At 40.7% G+C, this 13328-nt stretch overlaps 1 protein-coding gene across 5 annotated transcripts in view; it reads left to right on the top strand.

Moving 5' to 3' along the window:
* Positions 1-1078: 1078 nt before the first annotated feature.
* Positions 1079-13328, top strand: part of Osbpl3 (oxysterol binding protein like 3) — a 165861-nt gene continuing 153611 nt past the window's right edge. For 4 of the 5 annotated variants that reach the window (XM_063239582.1, XM_063239571.1, XM_063239578.1 and 1 more), the window contains exon 1: positions 1079-1216. The gene's annotated coding sequence lies outside the window, so the exon portion shown is untranslated. The remainder of the gene's footprint in view (positions 1217-13328) is intronic. The other variant, XM_003467913.5, reaches the window with a different exon arrangement.

Raw genomic sequence — 13328 nt, 5'->3', positions numbered from 1 at the left:
ACATAGTTCTTTGCAGGACAGTCTGGTCAGCATGACAATCGGTTTGTTTTGTGACATCTCAGGATCCTCTGCCCTTGCCAGCGGCTTGCCAGAGCCAAAGCAGACAGGCCAGACACTGGGCCTCAGCCGATGAAATGCTGGGGCAAAGCCGCGGAAAGAGGCTCAGAAAGTACGCAGCAAGTGCTCATCCTCTTCCCACTGCTGCACCCAACGCATTTCCGGTTACTAAGATGACCCTAAACTATCAGTGGTTTGCATTCAGTCTAAGTATGAAGCCTCAAAGAAGGCCGGAGGAGCTAGTGGGCAGGCAAGTGGGACGGACCTCTGGGTCTACTCAGAAGTTTCTGTATTTTAACTGCAACTACAGTACCCGTCCCCCGCTCTGCCCTCCATCCCCCGCCCCTCATACGGGATTGCAGCCCGGGTACGAATCTGCACGACAGGTTCCTGAGAGGCCTACACCAATTCTGTTCCTCGACATCGCGTCCTAACAGTTTTCCCTCATCATGTGTCTTTCCTATTCTACATCTCCCTACAGCAGTCTGACTTTTCCAAGAGGCCAAGATCACCTGGCCTGGTTCGGCTACAAGTGTTTCTTAGAACCTTCTTAAAGTAGCCCCTCCCGTGCCACTCTCATTTTTCCCTTTCCTGGCGCAGGCTGGCCCCCCGAATGCCCCACGCCCAGCCTCCCTATGGCTCTCACCTCTAACCTTCCTACGCGTCCCGAACTTAGGTCCCTACAGTGCCCGGACTGCACTAAACCCGCCCGCGTCTTCTCAGGACATCGCCCCACCTCCTTTCCAGGCTCGCCTCCTGATTGGTGGGAGTGGCGGTCGCTCCGCGCCCCTCTCCACGTGGCCCCACCCCGCCCATAGGCTCCTCCCCCGCCCCGCCCCTCGTCCCGCTGCCCCTGCTAATCGCCGGGCTGAGCGCGCGAAGTTGTGGGCAAAGTACTGGAACCGGTCGCGCTGTCGCGGCGCCTCAGAGCCAGCCCACACAGGAGACCTCGCGCCAGGCGGCCAGCGCGCAGCGGGAGCGCCGGCCCCTTCGTCCGTCCGCGCCCGGCGGCCCGCGCCGCGCTGCCTCTGTGGAGCGGGGACTGTCTGCTGTGCGCTCAGCAGGGCGGGAGGAGCCGGCGTCGCCTCTTTCCCCGGCAGAGCGAAGCCGGGAGCCGGCGCTGGGACCTGGGCTGCGTCCCTGGAGGCGGGGCGCGCAGGTAAGCATCGGGGCGCCCCCCCGGAGGTGCGGAGGCGCGGGGGACCCCGGCAGCGACGGGATCGAAGGGCGGTTTTGGGGGCGGGGGCGCTGCCGTCCCTGTGGTCCGAGAAGGAGCAGGTCGCTGGGGCAGCGCCGAGCCGGGGAGCGCACCCTTGCTGTCCGTTCGAGCTCGGGGAGGAAGACCGGGTGCTGCCCGCCCCCCGACGTCGGGTCCCTCGAGGGGCAGCTTGGCCAAGGTGGACGGCGAGCTGCACGGCTCAGGGACTGAGGCGCTGGCGCTCCAGATGCGACGCCGCGGAGCTGTCCCCGTCAGCCGCGAGCGCCCCGCCAGGTCGGACGCGCAGGAAACCCGCTTACTGGGGCTGGGCAGGCGGCTTCACCACATCCTCGGGTGGGGCGCGGCAGGCGGACCCCAGCGACGCTCGGCTTGGCTGTGCGCGCTTGCCTGCGTCCCCACGCCTGTCTGCTCGCTCCGGGGCGCCTGGGCTGGGGTCCTCGGGGTCCCCGGGGAGCGTTTGCAGCCTCAGGACTCGCTGAGAGCATTACCCAAGTCTTCCTTATACTTCTTAAAATAGGGCGTGCCGCCCTGATTCTTGCTACTGAGAGGGCTGTTGGCCTGGAAACTGTCTTGAGGCGCTGGAATCCTCACAGATGTCGCTCTGGCCCTCAGGTTGTGATTACTGGGATGGAGGCATATAGAAATATCTTATTCTAACCTGTAACTGCAAGACAGACCCTTCCAGAAACAGGTAAAGGCTTCTTCCTCCAAGTGTCATACAAGGTAAGGTCCCCTTTCTGGCCAGTGGGGACCGGTCAGGCAGGCCACCTCCACACCACACTTTGCTGTTCATCACAGCACTTGTTTCTCCCTGAAGTAATCTCGGTTTATTCACTATCTGCATTCTCCTACTAAAAATGTAAATTCCAGGAGAACAACAACTTGCTTGGTCTTGTTCATCACTTAGAAGATTCTCAAGGTATGAACACTGCCTGACACATGATAGGTTTGCAATACACATTTATGGAATGAATAAATGAAAATTGTAAATATGAAGAATGGTGATTTTTGTAGCTGGTTTTAATTTTCATCTTTATCTTTTTTTCAGATCAGGAAAATTAATGAATAGTGATAACTACCACCGATGAGCACCTACTAACCACTGTGATGTGTGCTAGGAGCCTTGTATAGATTACCTCATTAAACATTTCAGTGGTCTTTTTAAGTTGGTATTTTTAACCAGATAGATTAGGACTCCAGCAGACTAACCAGTTTTCTCAAAGTTATTCTGCTAGGTCTAGGATTCCAGTCCATTTTCCCTTCGTTGTACTGGGCCAAGTAAAATATGGTTTCTGCCATTACAGCCAATTGATAGTTAGATATTTATTTGTAACAAAGCTCTTGCTCAGCCAAAAGATACGTTGTTTTATTATTGAGCTACATGTTCAATAATAGCTAATAGTTATGTTACAGACCAGATTCTATCAGGCTGCCATAGGCTACATTATCACATAACCTTTACCATCTTGATAGGCAGTGGTGTTACTATATTATCTTCATTTCTCAGGTGAAGTAATTAATGCAGGGTTCAGGAATTTGCCCAAGGCCAATTTTAAATTGCTGAGCTAGATTTTATTAGTTTTTCTAACTACCCTCTTAACATCTCTTACCCCAGTATTTAATTACATATTAACACATAATGATAGACCCAAGTGAATTGTCTGAGCTTGGGCTGTAAACTTTTTTTCTCCAAGGATAAAAAGCAAAAAAAAAAAAAAACTATAACAAAATTTCCAAACATGTTAATCAGAGGGCAATAATTGGCTGTAAACTTTCTGATGCCATTATCACATGTCTATGTGTTCTGGTTTCTGAATTGTTGAGGCTTACTGCCATTAATTTTTGTGGTTGAGTGTTTGTGGGTCTGGTAGATTTGGAGGCTTTTAATAAGGGAGGAAGGAAATCTTCATTTCACTAAATCTAAAAAGAAGATCAGATTGGTTTTACCCATTATGGTAAATGAACTTTGAACAATGCTGCTTTATACCACCTAAGAAAAGTGCTGGAAAACCAGTCTCTGTGTTCCCGTATGGAGAAACTGTTAATTCTAAAAAGTGCTGCAGCAAACTTTTGGTGAAATAATGACATTTCATGTCTTTCCCCACTTGAACTAAAGGTGAAGAGCAGTTGGGAAAGCATGGCACGATCACTGCCTAATGGGCTAATGGCAAAAGAGTGAGTGGGGAAGTTATTAGAGATTTTTTTTTCTACCACATTCCACTTTTGGAGATAGTGTGATGTTTTTTTTTTTTCCCTGCTTGAGGAACTGGATAGTCTACAGATTTGTTTCTAATGTGCTTCTTTACAGTACTGCATTTCCTTAATTGTCCTTTCCATTTCAGGGGTGCTCCAGGGAGGGCTGGAGTAGAATGCAGGAGTGCAGGACACTGGAGAAGCTGAAAGCTATTAAGTTGAAAAAGCCTTCCATGAATAATTGAGAGTTGTCTATGGTTTCCTGCAAGTTCATTTCCTATCTAAATCTAGTTATTCACCAGCTTTCTGGCCCGCTCTCTTGGCAACTTCTTTCATGTCTTTCCGTGTCACTGGAGACAGTGCTCTCATCTAGATGTATTTCATGTGTATTCTTTGCTGTAACCCCGGCAATATCTTAGTTAAACCATGAATAGTTTAAGTACTATCATTATATTGTTAAAAAGTCTTGGGTGTCTTATATACTGAGCATAAATATTAGTAACTGCTTCTGTGTGCCGGCTGTTGTTATAAGTGCTGTCCATGCACTATTTCATTCAGTCTTGAGAGCAACATCTAAGTAGGTGCTGTTATTGTACCTTCAATCTCCGTATGAGGCCAGAAGAAGTTAAGTTCAGGTCTACTTTGCACTCTAGTAAATATAGCTAAGACTCAACTCATCCTTTTTTTCTGCTCATTTAAGTATAGACCTCTTAGCCCAAAATCAGGATTCAGCAGCCTGAGCTCAGCCTTGACCTTCACTCTACCATTCCCCAACTCTGTGTGCTTGTAGTCTGTATGTCATTCATCACCAAAGCATTTTTCTTTTGTCCATGCACCTTGTTGCTTAGAAAGCTCTCTCAGTGCCTCTGCCTGTGAAAACCTAACTCTGAACTCGTACGCTACATGTACCAGCACAATCCTTCTGAAATTAAACTCTCAGAGCATTTTTAGAAAATGAGTCTCCAGTTCCATTACTGAGCATTGACTATGATGTTGGTTTCTTTTCTTCCTCAGCACTCTGTGCCTTTTGTTGCTCCCCGCAGTCTTTCCATCATCCTACTGCTTTCTGGCCTTGTTATTTATTCACATGTTTTACCCCTGCCTAGATTTGAAATGTCCTGCAGGCAGGGTGAGTGTATATTCCTTATGTTTCTATCCCTTTCATCATTAAGCCTGGTGTCCTCTCCATAGCAGGTACTCAATTAAACGGAATTAAACAATTATATTTTGCTGCATTCTGTTAAGTAGTTGGAATGTTATTTTTCTGATCCACATTTAGTTTGATGCACAGTACTTTAGTACCTTCGTCAATTTATGAGGAAGTAATAGAATCCCTTAAATTCATGGAAAAACTATTCTGGTTGCCCTGACCTCTGCACCATAAAGAATACTGTGGATTCACAGATTACTTATTATGCATAACTTTGTAGAATAGATATCTTACATATGATATGCACTATTTTGTATCAATGGTAATGCCATTATTATTGAAAATATATTAAAATTGTTGTATCAGTGTTGGTTACTTGTCTCAATCTTGCCCTAAACCAGTTTCTTCATTGGTTTACTGTAGCGTTACCTAGGGCCTACCCAGGCCACGCTCTCAATGTTTCTGGATCACAGAAATAGCTTGGTGTGAAGAGGGTTGGCGACACATTTTTCTAAAAGGAGTTTTCTCATTCTGTGTTATAACTGGGTAGTATTCCATTGTATAAATGTAGTACACTTGATTCAGCTACTTCTTTTTTAAGTAACAGCTGTGATGAGATATAATTCATATATCATACAGCTCACCCTTTTAAAATACACAGTATAGTAGCTTTTAGTGCATTCAGAATGGTGCAATCATTATAATTAATTTTAGAGCATTTTATTACCCTGCTTTAAAGTCATACAATATACAGCCCATCTGGGTTCTTTCACTTAGCAAGTTGTTTTCAAAGTTCATCCCTGTTGTGGTGGGAACTAGTATTTTGTTCTTTTTTATTGCTTTATAATCCTCTACTGTATGCGCATGCCATGTTACATTTATCCATTAGTCAGTTGGTGAAACTAGTGTTGCTTTTTAAAGCTTTCCTGACCACTCCTGATGTGCAGTCAGGACCAAGCTGGAAGTTTCTTTGAGTATGGTTCACTAAGTGTCTTGGGGCTAGAACAGTGCCTGACACAATATAGATGTATCATAAACATCTGAATATATAAAATACTTTACTGATAACTCATTTTATGTTGGGGGGGGTCATCAAAAAGGGATTTTTTCTTGTGGCAGGGATCAAACCAGGGCGTTGGGCACACAAAGCATGTGTTCTATCACTGCCACATCCTCAGCTATAAATCTTGTCATTAAGGGAAGTTGATTGCTTGGATCCCAAATTGAATATATCAACTCTTAAAAAAAAGATAATTAAGGAAATTTGAATATTTGTGAAATGCTATGATTTTTAGGATTTGGTGCAAAATAATCTCTGGGTGGGGAGAAAGTTTAGAGGGAACTAGGCTGTCTGTGATTTGATGATTAACTGAAGCTGGGTGATGTGTTCCTGGGGATTTAATGATGCTCTTTGTACCTGTGCTGTTTGTCTCCTGGGGAGACATTGTATATGTGTGGTTATTGAGCATTGGAAATGAGGCTAATCCTTATTGACATGTAGTATAGGATAAAATACGGATTGAAGTTTGAACACAGTATGAAAAGATTATAAAAGCATTTCAATAAATTTTTATTGGAAATGTTAAATGAAATTATTTTGGTTATTTTATAGTTATACAGAATTATAACTAATTTCATGTGTTTCCTTTTTTAATTGGCTACTTAAAAATTACTATTCCATATTTAAGCTTAACACATTTCTGTTGAATAGTACTGCTCTGTTATCAGGTGTAAATGTTTTACAGAAGCATAGAATTATATATATATATAATATATATATATATAATATAATATATATAATAATAATACATATATATGGAAATAAGTACTGTTCTATGAGAAAACAGTAAATACTAATTTATTTAAAGATGCTTCTTTGCAGAAGCTAATATAAGTCAGGTTGTAGCCTTTCATTTTCTTTCCTGGGCTTATTTCATCTTTGTGAAAATGTAAAACTTATTTTTATAATAAATAAAATAATGGCAAGAGGAATAGAAGAATGGTTCCCTTGGTTATTTATTTGATTCTTTTGTTTTGAAGTCAATGGAATATTCCCTTCATCTTGGAGAAAGCTGAGTGGGATTTACTGTTCTTATATCTTACATGTCTGAGTTGAATTTTCCTTGGACTTGCTTTATGACTGCCTCTACCTAAACTACTGGTTCAGAGCCAGAGTGTGATTGATTGCAGATTTCCCAAGACCTCTTACATATGAGTGGAATATGATTCTTAAATAATAATTGTATGTGGATTTAAAGTTGAGAAGCAGTTCCTTTCATATAAAATTTCTTTAGTTGAAAATACTATCACCGGCTATATAGCTGTGTTTATTTACAATATAATAACCAGTCCTCAGATGGGGCATGGGCCAGAACTACATTCAAGTGATTCTGTGTCAGATTCTGACACTATGAGTGGACTTGAGTTGAAAAATAGCTTGTATGTAAAGCAGAACATAATGAGGAGACCAGCAGAGGTTCACAAATCATCAATACCAATAGTTTGTTCTTTATATTGTTAAACTACTGAAATCCATTTTTAAAGTGTTGTATGGGTCAAGCTCTTTTCTTTTTGTAACATTTCTCCACTTACATATTTTAAAATGTAATACAAGTAAAGATTCCCATCCTTATTTCCTGTGTTAATATCAAATACTTTAATATTCACAAGAAATTTAAAATTCTAGTTTAAGTCTTCTAGAGCAAGTATTCCTTCCCAAGTCATTATTAGTGTGTGGGTAGCGAGCTGAAATGCTTAGAGGCAAAAGCTAAAGTACACACACGCTTTTAAAACATCTCACAAATATGATTAATCTTGAAGTAGATGCCTTCCTAGAATTAAAGCACATACTAAGACTTTTGTTGATGCATTTCATAAGTATTTGTTGAGCATGTGCTAAGTACCTGGCACAAGGGGATATAGTGGTGAATTAGACAAGTGAAAGCTTTCTTCAAGGACTTCATAGGCTAGAAGAGGTCGTAGATGTTAAACAGAGACTCCATTAATTATAATGGTAATATTGGGCTCAAAGGAATGAGTCTGGATTTTAATTGGTACCCTAGGGAGAAAAGTTCCATACTTTTGTAAGTCATGATTCAGGCTGCAAGGATCTGAAAACGGAAAAGAGAAAGGGGAATCCTCCTGGGAGGTAAGAGGAGCCAAGTCCTGCCCTTTTGTGTTTTTCTGCTGCCTGCGGGAGACCATGTAGAACTGGGAGGAGTTTTTTAGTTCCACTTCCAAAGGTTTGAGTTTTTCTCTCTTTTTTTTTTTCTTGATACTGCTGCACACCAGTTCATTTGCTAATAAGGATTGAATCCCAAGTTGAATTTGTACCATCTTTGTAACTGAATCTGAGTGAGATCTAACAGTCTGTCCTCTACAACAGCACTTAGGGTAGATTAAAATAACGTGCTGGTTCTGATGCTAGTGTAGCTCAGTTGTCTGGCATCTAAGATTAAATGAGTTAGGGGTATTTTGGTTTTTTAAAAATTTTAAATTTTTATAATTTATTTTATTTTATTTTTTTGAGTTAGGGGTATTTTGAAGACCTAAAAAAATGTAGAGGCAGCCCATCTTGGTCTTTCTCATAGGCTCAGAGCTTTTTGAAACTAATTTCTGGCATATATAAAAGCAACTCAGATTTGTTTCCTTTGAAATTTGTTGGATTCCTTAGGAAATAAGGAGCCATTCCATTAAAGGTGGTAATGATAATATACAGAGTAATAATGATAACAGTAGTATTAATGGGAGCCAGTAACTGCTGAAACGTTAGCAGATGTGAGACTCAGTGCCTTCCTTACTGAGACTATCTCATTGGACCTTTTATAATACGTGGTCGTTATTATCATTCCAGTGCGAGAAAAGAAGGTGGGAGCAGTTGCTTTTTATTCTCCAATGCCCGTGTGCCATTCCTGATTTCCATTTGAGAAACCACTTCTTGCCTTTAGATATTGTCTGCTGGGATCATAATGGGAGACCTCTTGTTTACAACCTTGTGCAGCCTTGTGTCAGATGCTTCCTCCTGGTCTCTGCTTCAAAAAGATGATGGAGATTCCACTGTATGTGTCCTGACCAGATCGTTTCTGACTGTACAACCCTGGAGAGGTCTGGCTGTCAGTCTGCAGCACTGTGTCAGGGTTTGCCTTCTTTTTGGTTCCTTGAACTGGTATTTTTTTCTAGTACATTTTCCTTGATTTTACTTGCCAGGTTGGTTTCTGTTGCTTCTATCCCACGAAGCTCGACACAGGCCATAGAGGATTGAGTAGTTTACCTGTGGTTACAAAGAGAGTAAGTAGCAAAGTGCAGGTATATTCGTGTCATTCTGCTTCCTGCCAAGGTCTTGCCCAGAGAACCCCTGCATGTGAGGACAGGATTTGACTGGTAAATGGGTGCTAGAGAATCAAAAGCAGCTATTCCTGCCTTCTTTTCTGTCATTGGTAACCTGGAATGATAATAACTTCTTTTCTCTCATCAGTAACCTGGTAGTACCCAAGGATCAGAAGATGGATCCCATACCAGGGGAACCTCTACCTGGGTCCTTGGACCACTGCCTCTTTGAGCTGAACTGCATTGACAAAATGCAATCTACACCTAAATGACACCTAGCATGGATTGGGAATGTAGCTTAGTGGTAGAGCACTTACCTAGCATGTATGAAGCCCTGGTTTCAATCTCCAGTACTGCAAACAAACAGTAAATAAGTAACACCGACCTTGAGAAGATTTCTTTTTCCCTGAGATTTTTGTACATGATGTACTCAAATTTTCTACAGGTTTTCAATCTGAGGTTTGAGATGTATCTAACATAGTGGTTTCAATGTGTGATTCTAGGAGATGTATCAGCATTACCTGGGAACTTGCTAACAGTGCACGTGTGTTTGGGCTCCACCTCAGACTTTTTCAGCAGTTGGTTTTTTATAAGTCCTTCTGGTGACAAGTCCTAGGCATTGTTATATTGTTAAAAAGAATTTATTTCTTTAAAGAAGAATTTATTATGTATGAATTTTTCCTAGAAGCTGGGAGCTGGCAGTAGGTAGTTTCAGTTCCTCCACTCAAAGAACATCTAATCCATTTTGGGGAGAAACATATACAAACACAATAGTAAGGCACAAAGAGGGGTGTGTGTGTGTGTGTGTGTGTGTGTGTGTGTGTGTGTGTATGATAACAAGATGCAGAAAGAATTCAGAAGGTGTAGTGGGAGATGCTTCTGCTGAGACGTTGATGTTTTAGCTAACCTTTAAAGGGCACATAGGACAGAGCTGAAGGAAGGAATGGAGCATTTGGCAGAGAGGATATTCTAGGAAGAGCCAAGGCATAACATTTTAAGAATTAATGGAAATTCCAGTTTGATGAAAGAAAGGACTATTTTGATGTGAATAGTGACAAGATATATAGGAATGCAGGGTAAGTTTGGGCCCAACTAAATCCCTTAGTACAAGTGTAAACTATTTTGTGTACAGTGAACAAAAAAAAGTGACAGTGGGAGCTGACTCAGGGAAATATCTTCTGATGGTGGAAAATGCTAGAGGCTGAGACTATAAGCACGAGGTCCTGAGGTGTGAATGAGGATGGTTCCAGTAGGAGAAAAAGAAGAAAGCAACAAAACATGGAAGAATTAGATGACAGCAATCGGTATGGAGGCTGCAGGTTGGCCTGAGAGAAAGGAAAATGAGAAATAATAAATGATCTTGGTATAGTCAGGCAAAATGCAAATTTGAAATCTTAAGTCACTCTATCTACCAAAATAAATTCCACATGGATCAAAAGTTTAACATTCAAACAACTAAGCAAATAAGAATGAATCCCACTTTAATAATAATGAAAGTATAAAATCCTTTTAGGTGAGACATAAAATCCAGAAATTATAAAACCAAAAAAATTCATTTGAATACATAAAAATTTTGCAGGGCCATTTTTTTTAGTTATTTCAAAAGGCAATCTAAAATTTTAGAAGATAATTATTATTAATTTTATAAATATCTGCTTTATCAACATATAACTCTTAAATGTTAAAACTTTAAAAACGAAATGCAAATTAAAACTTTAGTAAATGCTACTTTCCACCTCTCAGATTGGCAAATACAACGAACTTGATAACACTGTTGGCAAAGGTTTGAGAAGTAGGTATTAATACATTATAGTTGGAAGTACAAGACCTATGGAGAGCCTGTGGTAACATTGTATCAAAACTGCAAATGCATGTTCTCTTGGAATCAGCAGAGATTCTGGAAATTTTATCCCACAGATATGTAAATGTGAGCAATGATATATGTGAAAAGTTATTTATTGCAATGTTGTTTGAATAATTAAATGTTTACAAGTAATTATTTTCATCAGAAGGTACTAGGTAATATATAGTGTACTAATATATAGTAGTACAACTAAAAACCAGACAGCTGTATATCTACTGATGTGGAGTGAATTATGAGATTTATTATTCATTAAAAGAGCAAGCGGTAGAGTACAGATGTGTGTGGTATACATACACTATATACAAAGATGTGTATGGTATGCATCCATTTGAATAAAAATATATCCATGTGTAATATATTTTAAATGTATATATGCATACACATGTATATATATTTATGTATATGTGCATTAAAGTCTACTCAGACTGCTTGCAAGGATTAGCTGTGTCCGTCTCTTCCCTAGACCTTAGCTAGTGACTTGTGTTGGTTGCTTGAAATCAGTGATGGTGGAAGTGTCACTATGGAAATCAATAGACCTGACCATTCTGGGTGTGTACAATTATATTTTTTCCTAAGTACTATAGTTATGAAATATTTTCATAAATATTTACTAGAATTGTGTCTATATAAATATAAAATATCTTGAAGGATACACAAGAGGTTGGCAACTTCAGAATCTCCAAGGAAGGGATAGTGGGAGGCAGGAGGATGGAGACTGTAATTGTTCCTTTGTCTTTTGTTCCAAGTAAATGTATTACTTATTCCGAAATAAATATATAAAGCAGCCAAAAAGTCACTGTAGAGTTTCTTGTATCCATATCGTTGATGGCGTCCTTGGCTACTATTAGGGAAACTGAAAAATGAGATCTTAGGGGAAAAGAATGCTTCTGGTTTTGAACACACTGCGCTTGAACTGTTATCATTACAGGGATACTTAGGAGCAAGGATGGAGAGAGACAGAGCTGAAGGTCAGCTCTGGGTCAGTGGTTTGGTTGAAATTGTTACAGTTGAGGTTTCCAAGGGATATCCAACCTGTATAATCTTTAGGCCAGGTTCCAGAGGAGAAAAGAGGTACCTGTGGTAACTTGGGGGAATGTAAGTCAAGAGGTGGGTAGATGAAGGGTAACTGGCCCACAGGTATTTAGGATCATAAAATCATCATAAAAATAATTTGTTTTGTAGACTCTACTAAAACTGAGGCATTATTCTGTGTACTTCTCTGAAGAGTATCACTTGATTTAATTTGGTTCTATTTCTATAATAACCATTGAGTGGGGGAGGGTAATTCTAAAGAACAGATCAAGAGGGATCTCCTTGGAAGGACAGAAGAACATTTCAGGTGGAGAGGAGTGCTGAGCAAAGGTTGAGAGTGGGTTGTCCTTTGTAGCTGGAAGGAGGAAGTTGCTGGAAACCTAAGGGGTGTATGTCCACCCTGTTCTCTGCCAGTTGAGAGTCACCAGACACTGTGAATAAAGGACTATGCATTCATCATTTTGACTGGTAGTCAGATACAACAGTTAAATATTGTATGACTGGAAGCTGAGTGTTGTGTTACTTGACCAGAATCCCAGCATTTGGGAGGCTGAGACAGGAGAGTTCAAGGTCACCCTGAGCTAAATAGTGAGACTCTGTCGTACAAAACTTTAAAAAAAAGTATTCCTGGAGCACTTCTTGTGTGTTTATTAAGGGAAAGAGGGAACCAGGAACAATTGTCATAAAAAGTTGAGTTAGATAATATTTTATCTAGTGGCAGGGCCAGTGATATAAATTCAGTGTCTTGGTGTTTTGACTTAAGCTGAATTTGCATATGTGCTAGTGTTGTCTTTTTCCCTGTCAGTCACTTACAGAATAGAGGTCTACACTGTGAATGGAGGATAAACAAAGTGAAGGTGAATTTTGATTATTTGTTGATTTATATATATTGTATGATTTGTGCCCAGTTATGAGTTGTGCCTGAGAAGAAACCTTTCTAGTCATACACACAAGCCTTGTCTCTTCTTAGGGATACTGAGTTTGTCCCAGCAATTCTTTTATTTTATAAACATCCATATACACAAACAGGGTAAAATTTCCCGTAATTAGGTTTTCAGCTCAGACTCTGCAGCCTGGTGTAGTCTTAAGTTTGATGCACGTATGTCATCAAGAAATGATGCCAGTAAAAATCATCAGAAAGGAAAAGGATAAAGGCTGTGGCCTACACATCACTCAGGAAAAGCACTGCCTAGACTTCTGCACACAAACCTGCAAATGTAGCAGGGATCTGACCTGTAATTCCTGTTCTTCTAGTCTTTGATTTCACAGGTCAAAACAACATTCCAGCTTGTAACTGCATCATGTGTTTCTGGATTAAGGGCCTGGAAGTCTCTATTGTTTTCTGACACTCAAAGGTTTTATTTTCATAAATATCCCTCGATAAATGTTTATATAAAATAGCTGCCTGTTTTGAAACACAAATTGACAAATGCCCACTAGTGATAACAAACCAGAATGTGAGAATTTGTATTTTCTCTGGAAAATGT

Source organism: Cavia porcellus, unplaced genomic scaffold, assembly GCF_034190915.1.
Source record: "Cavia porcellus strain 051 isolate PalLab524CR breed Dunkin Hartley unplaced genomic scaffold, mCavPor4.1 scaffold_2, whole genome shotgun sequence".
Classification (NCBI taxonomy): Eukaryota; Metazoa; Chordata; class Mammalia; order Rodentia; family Caviidae; genus Cavia; species Cavia porcellus.
This window is presented reverse-complemented; position numbering and strand designations above follow the sequence as displayed.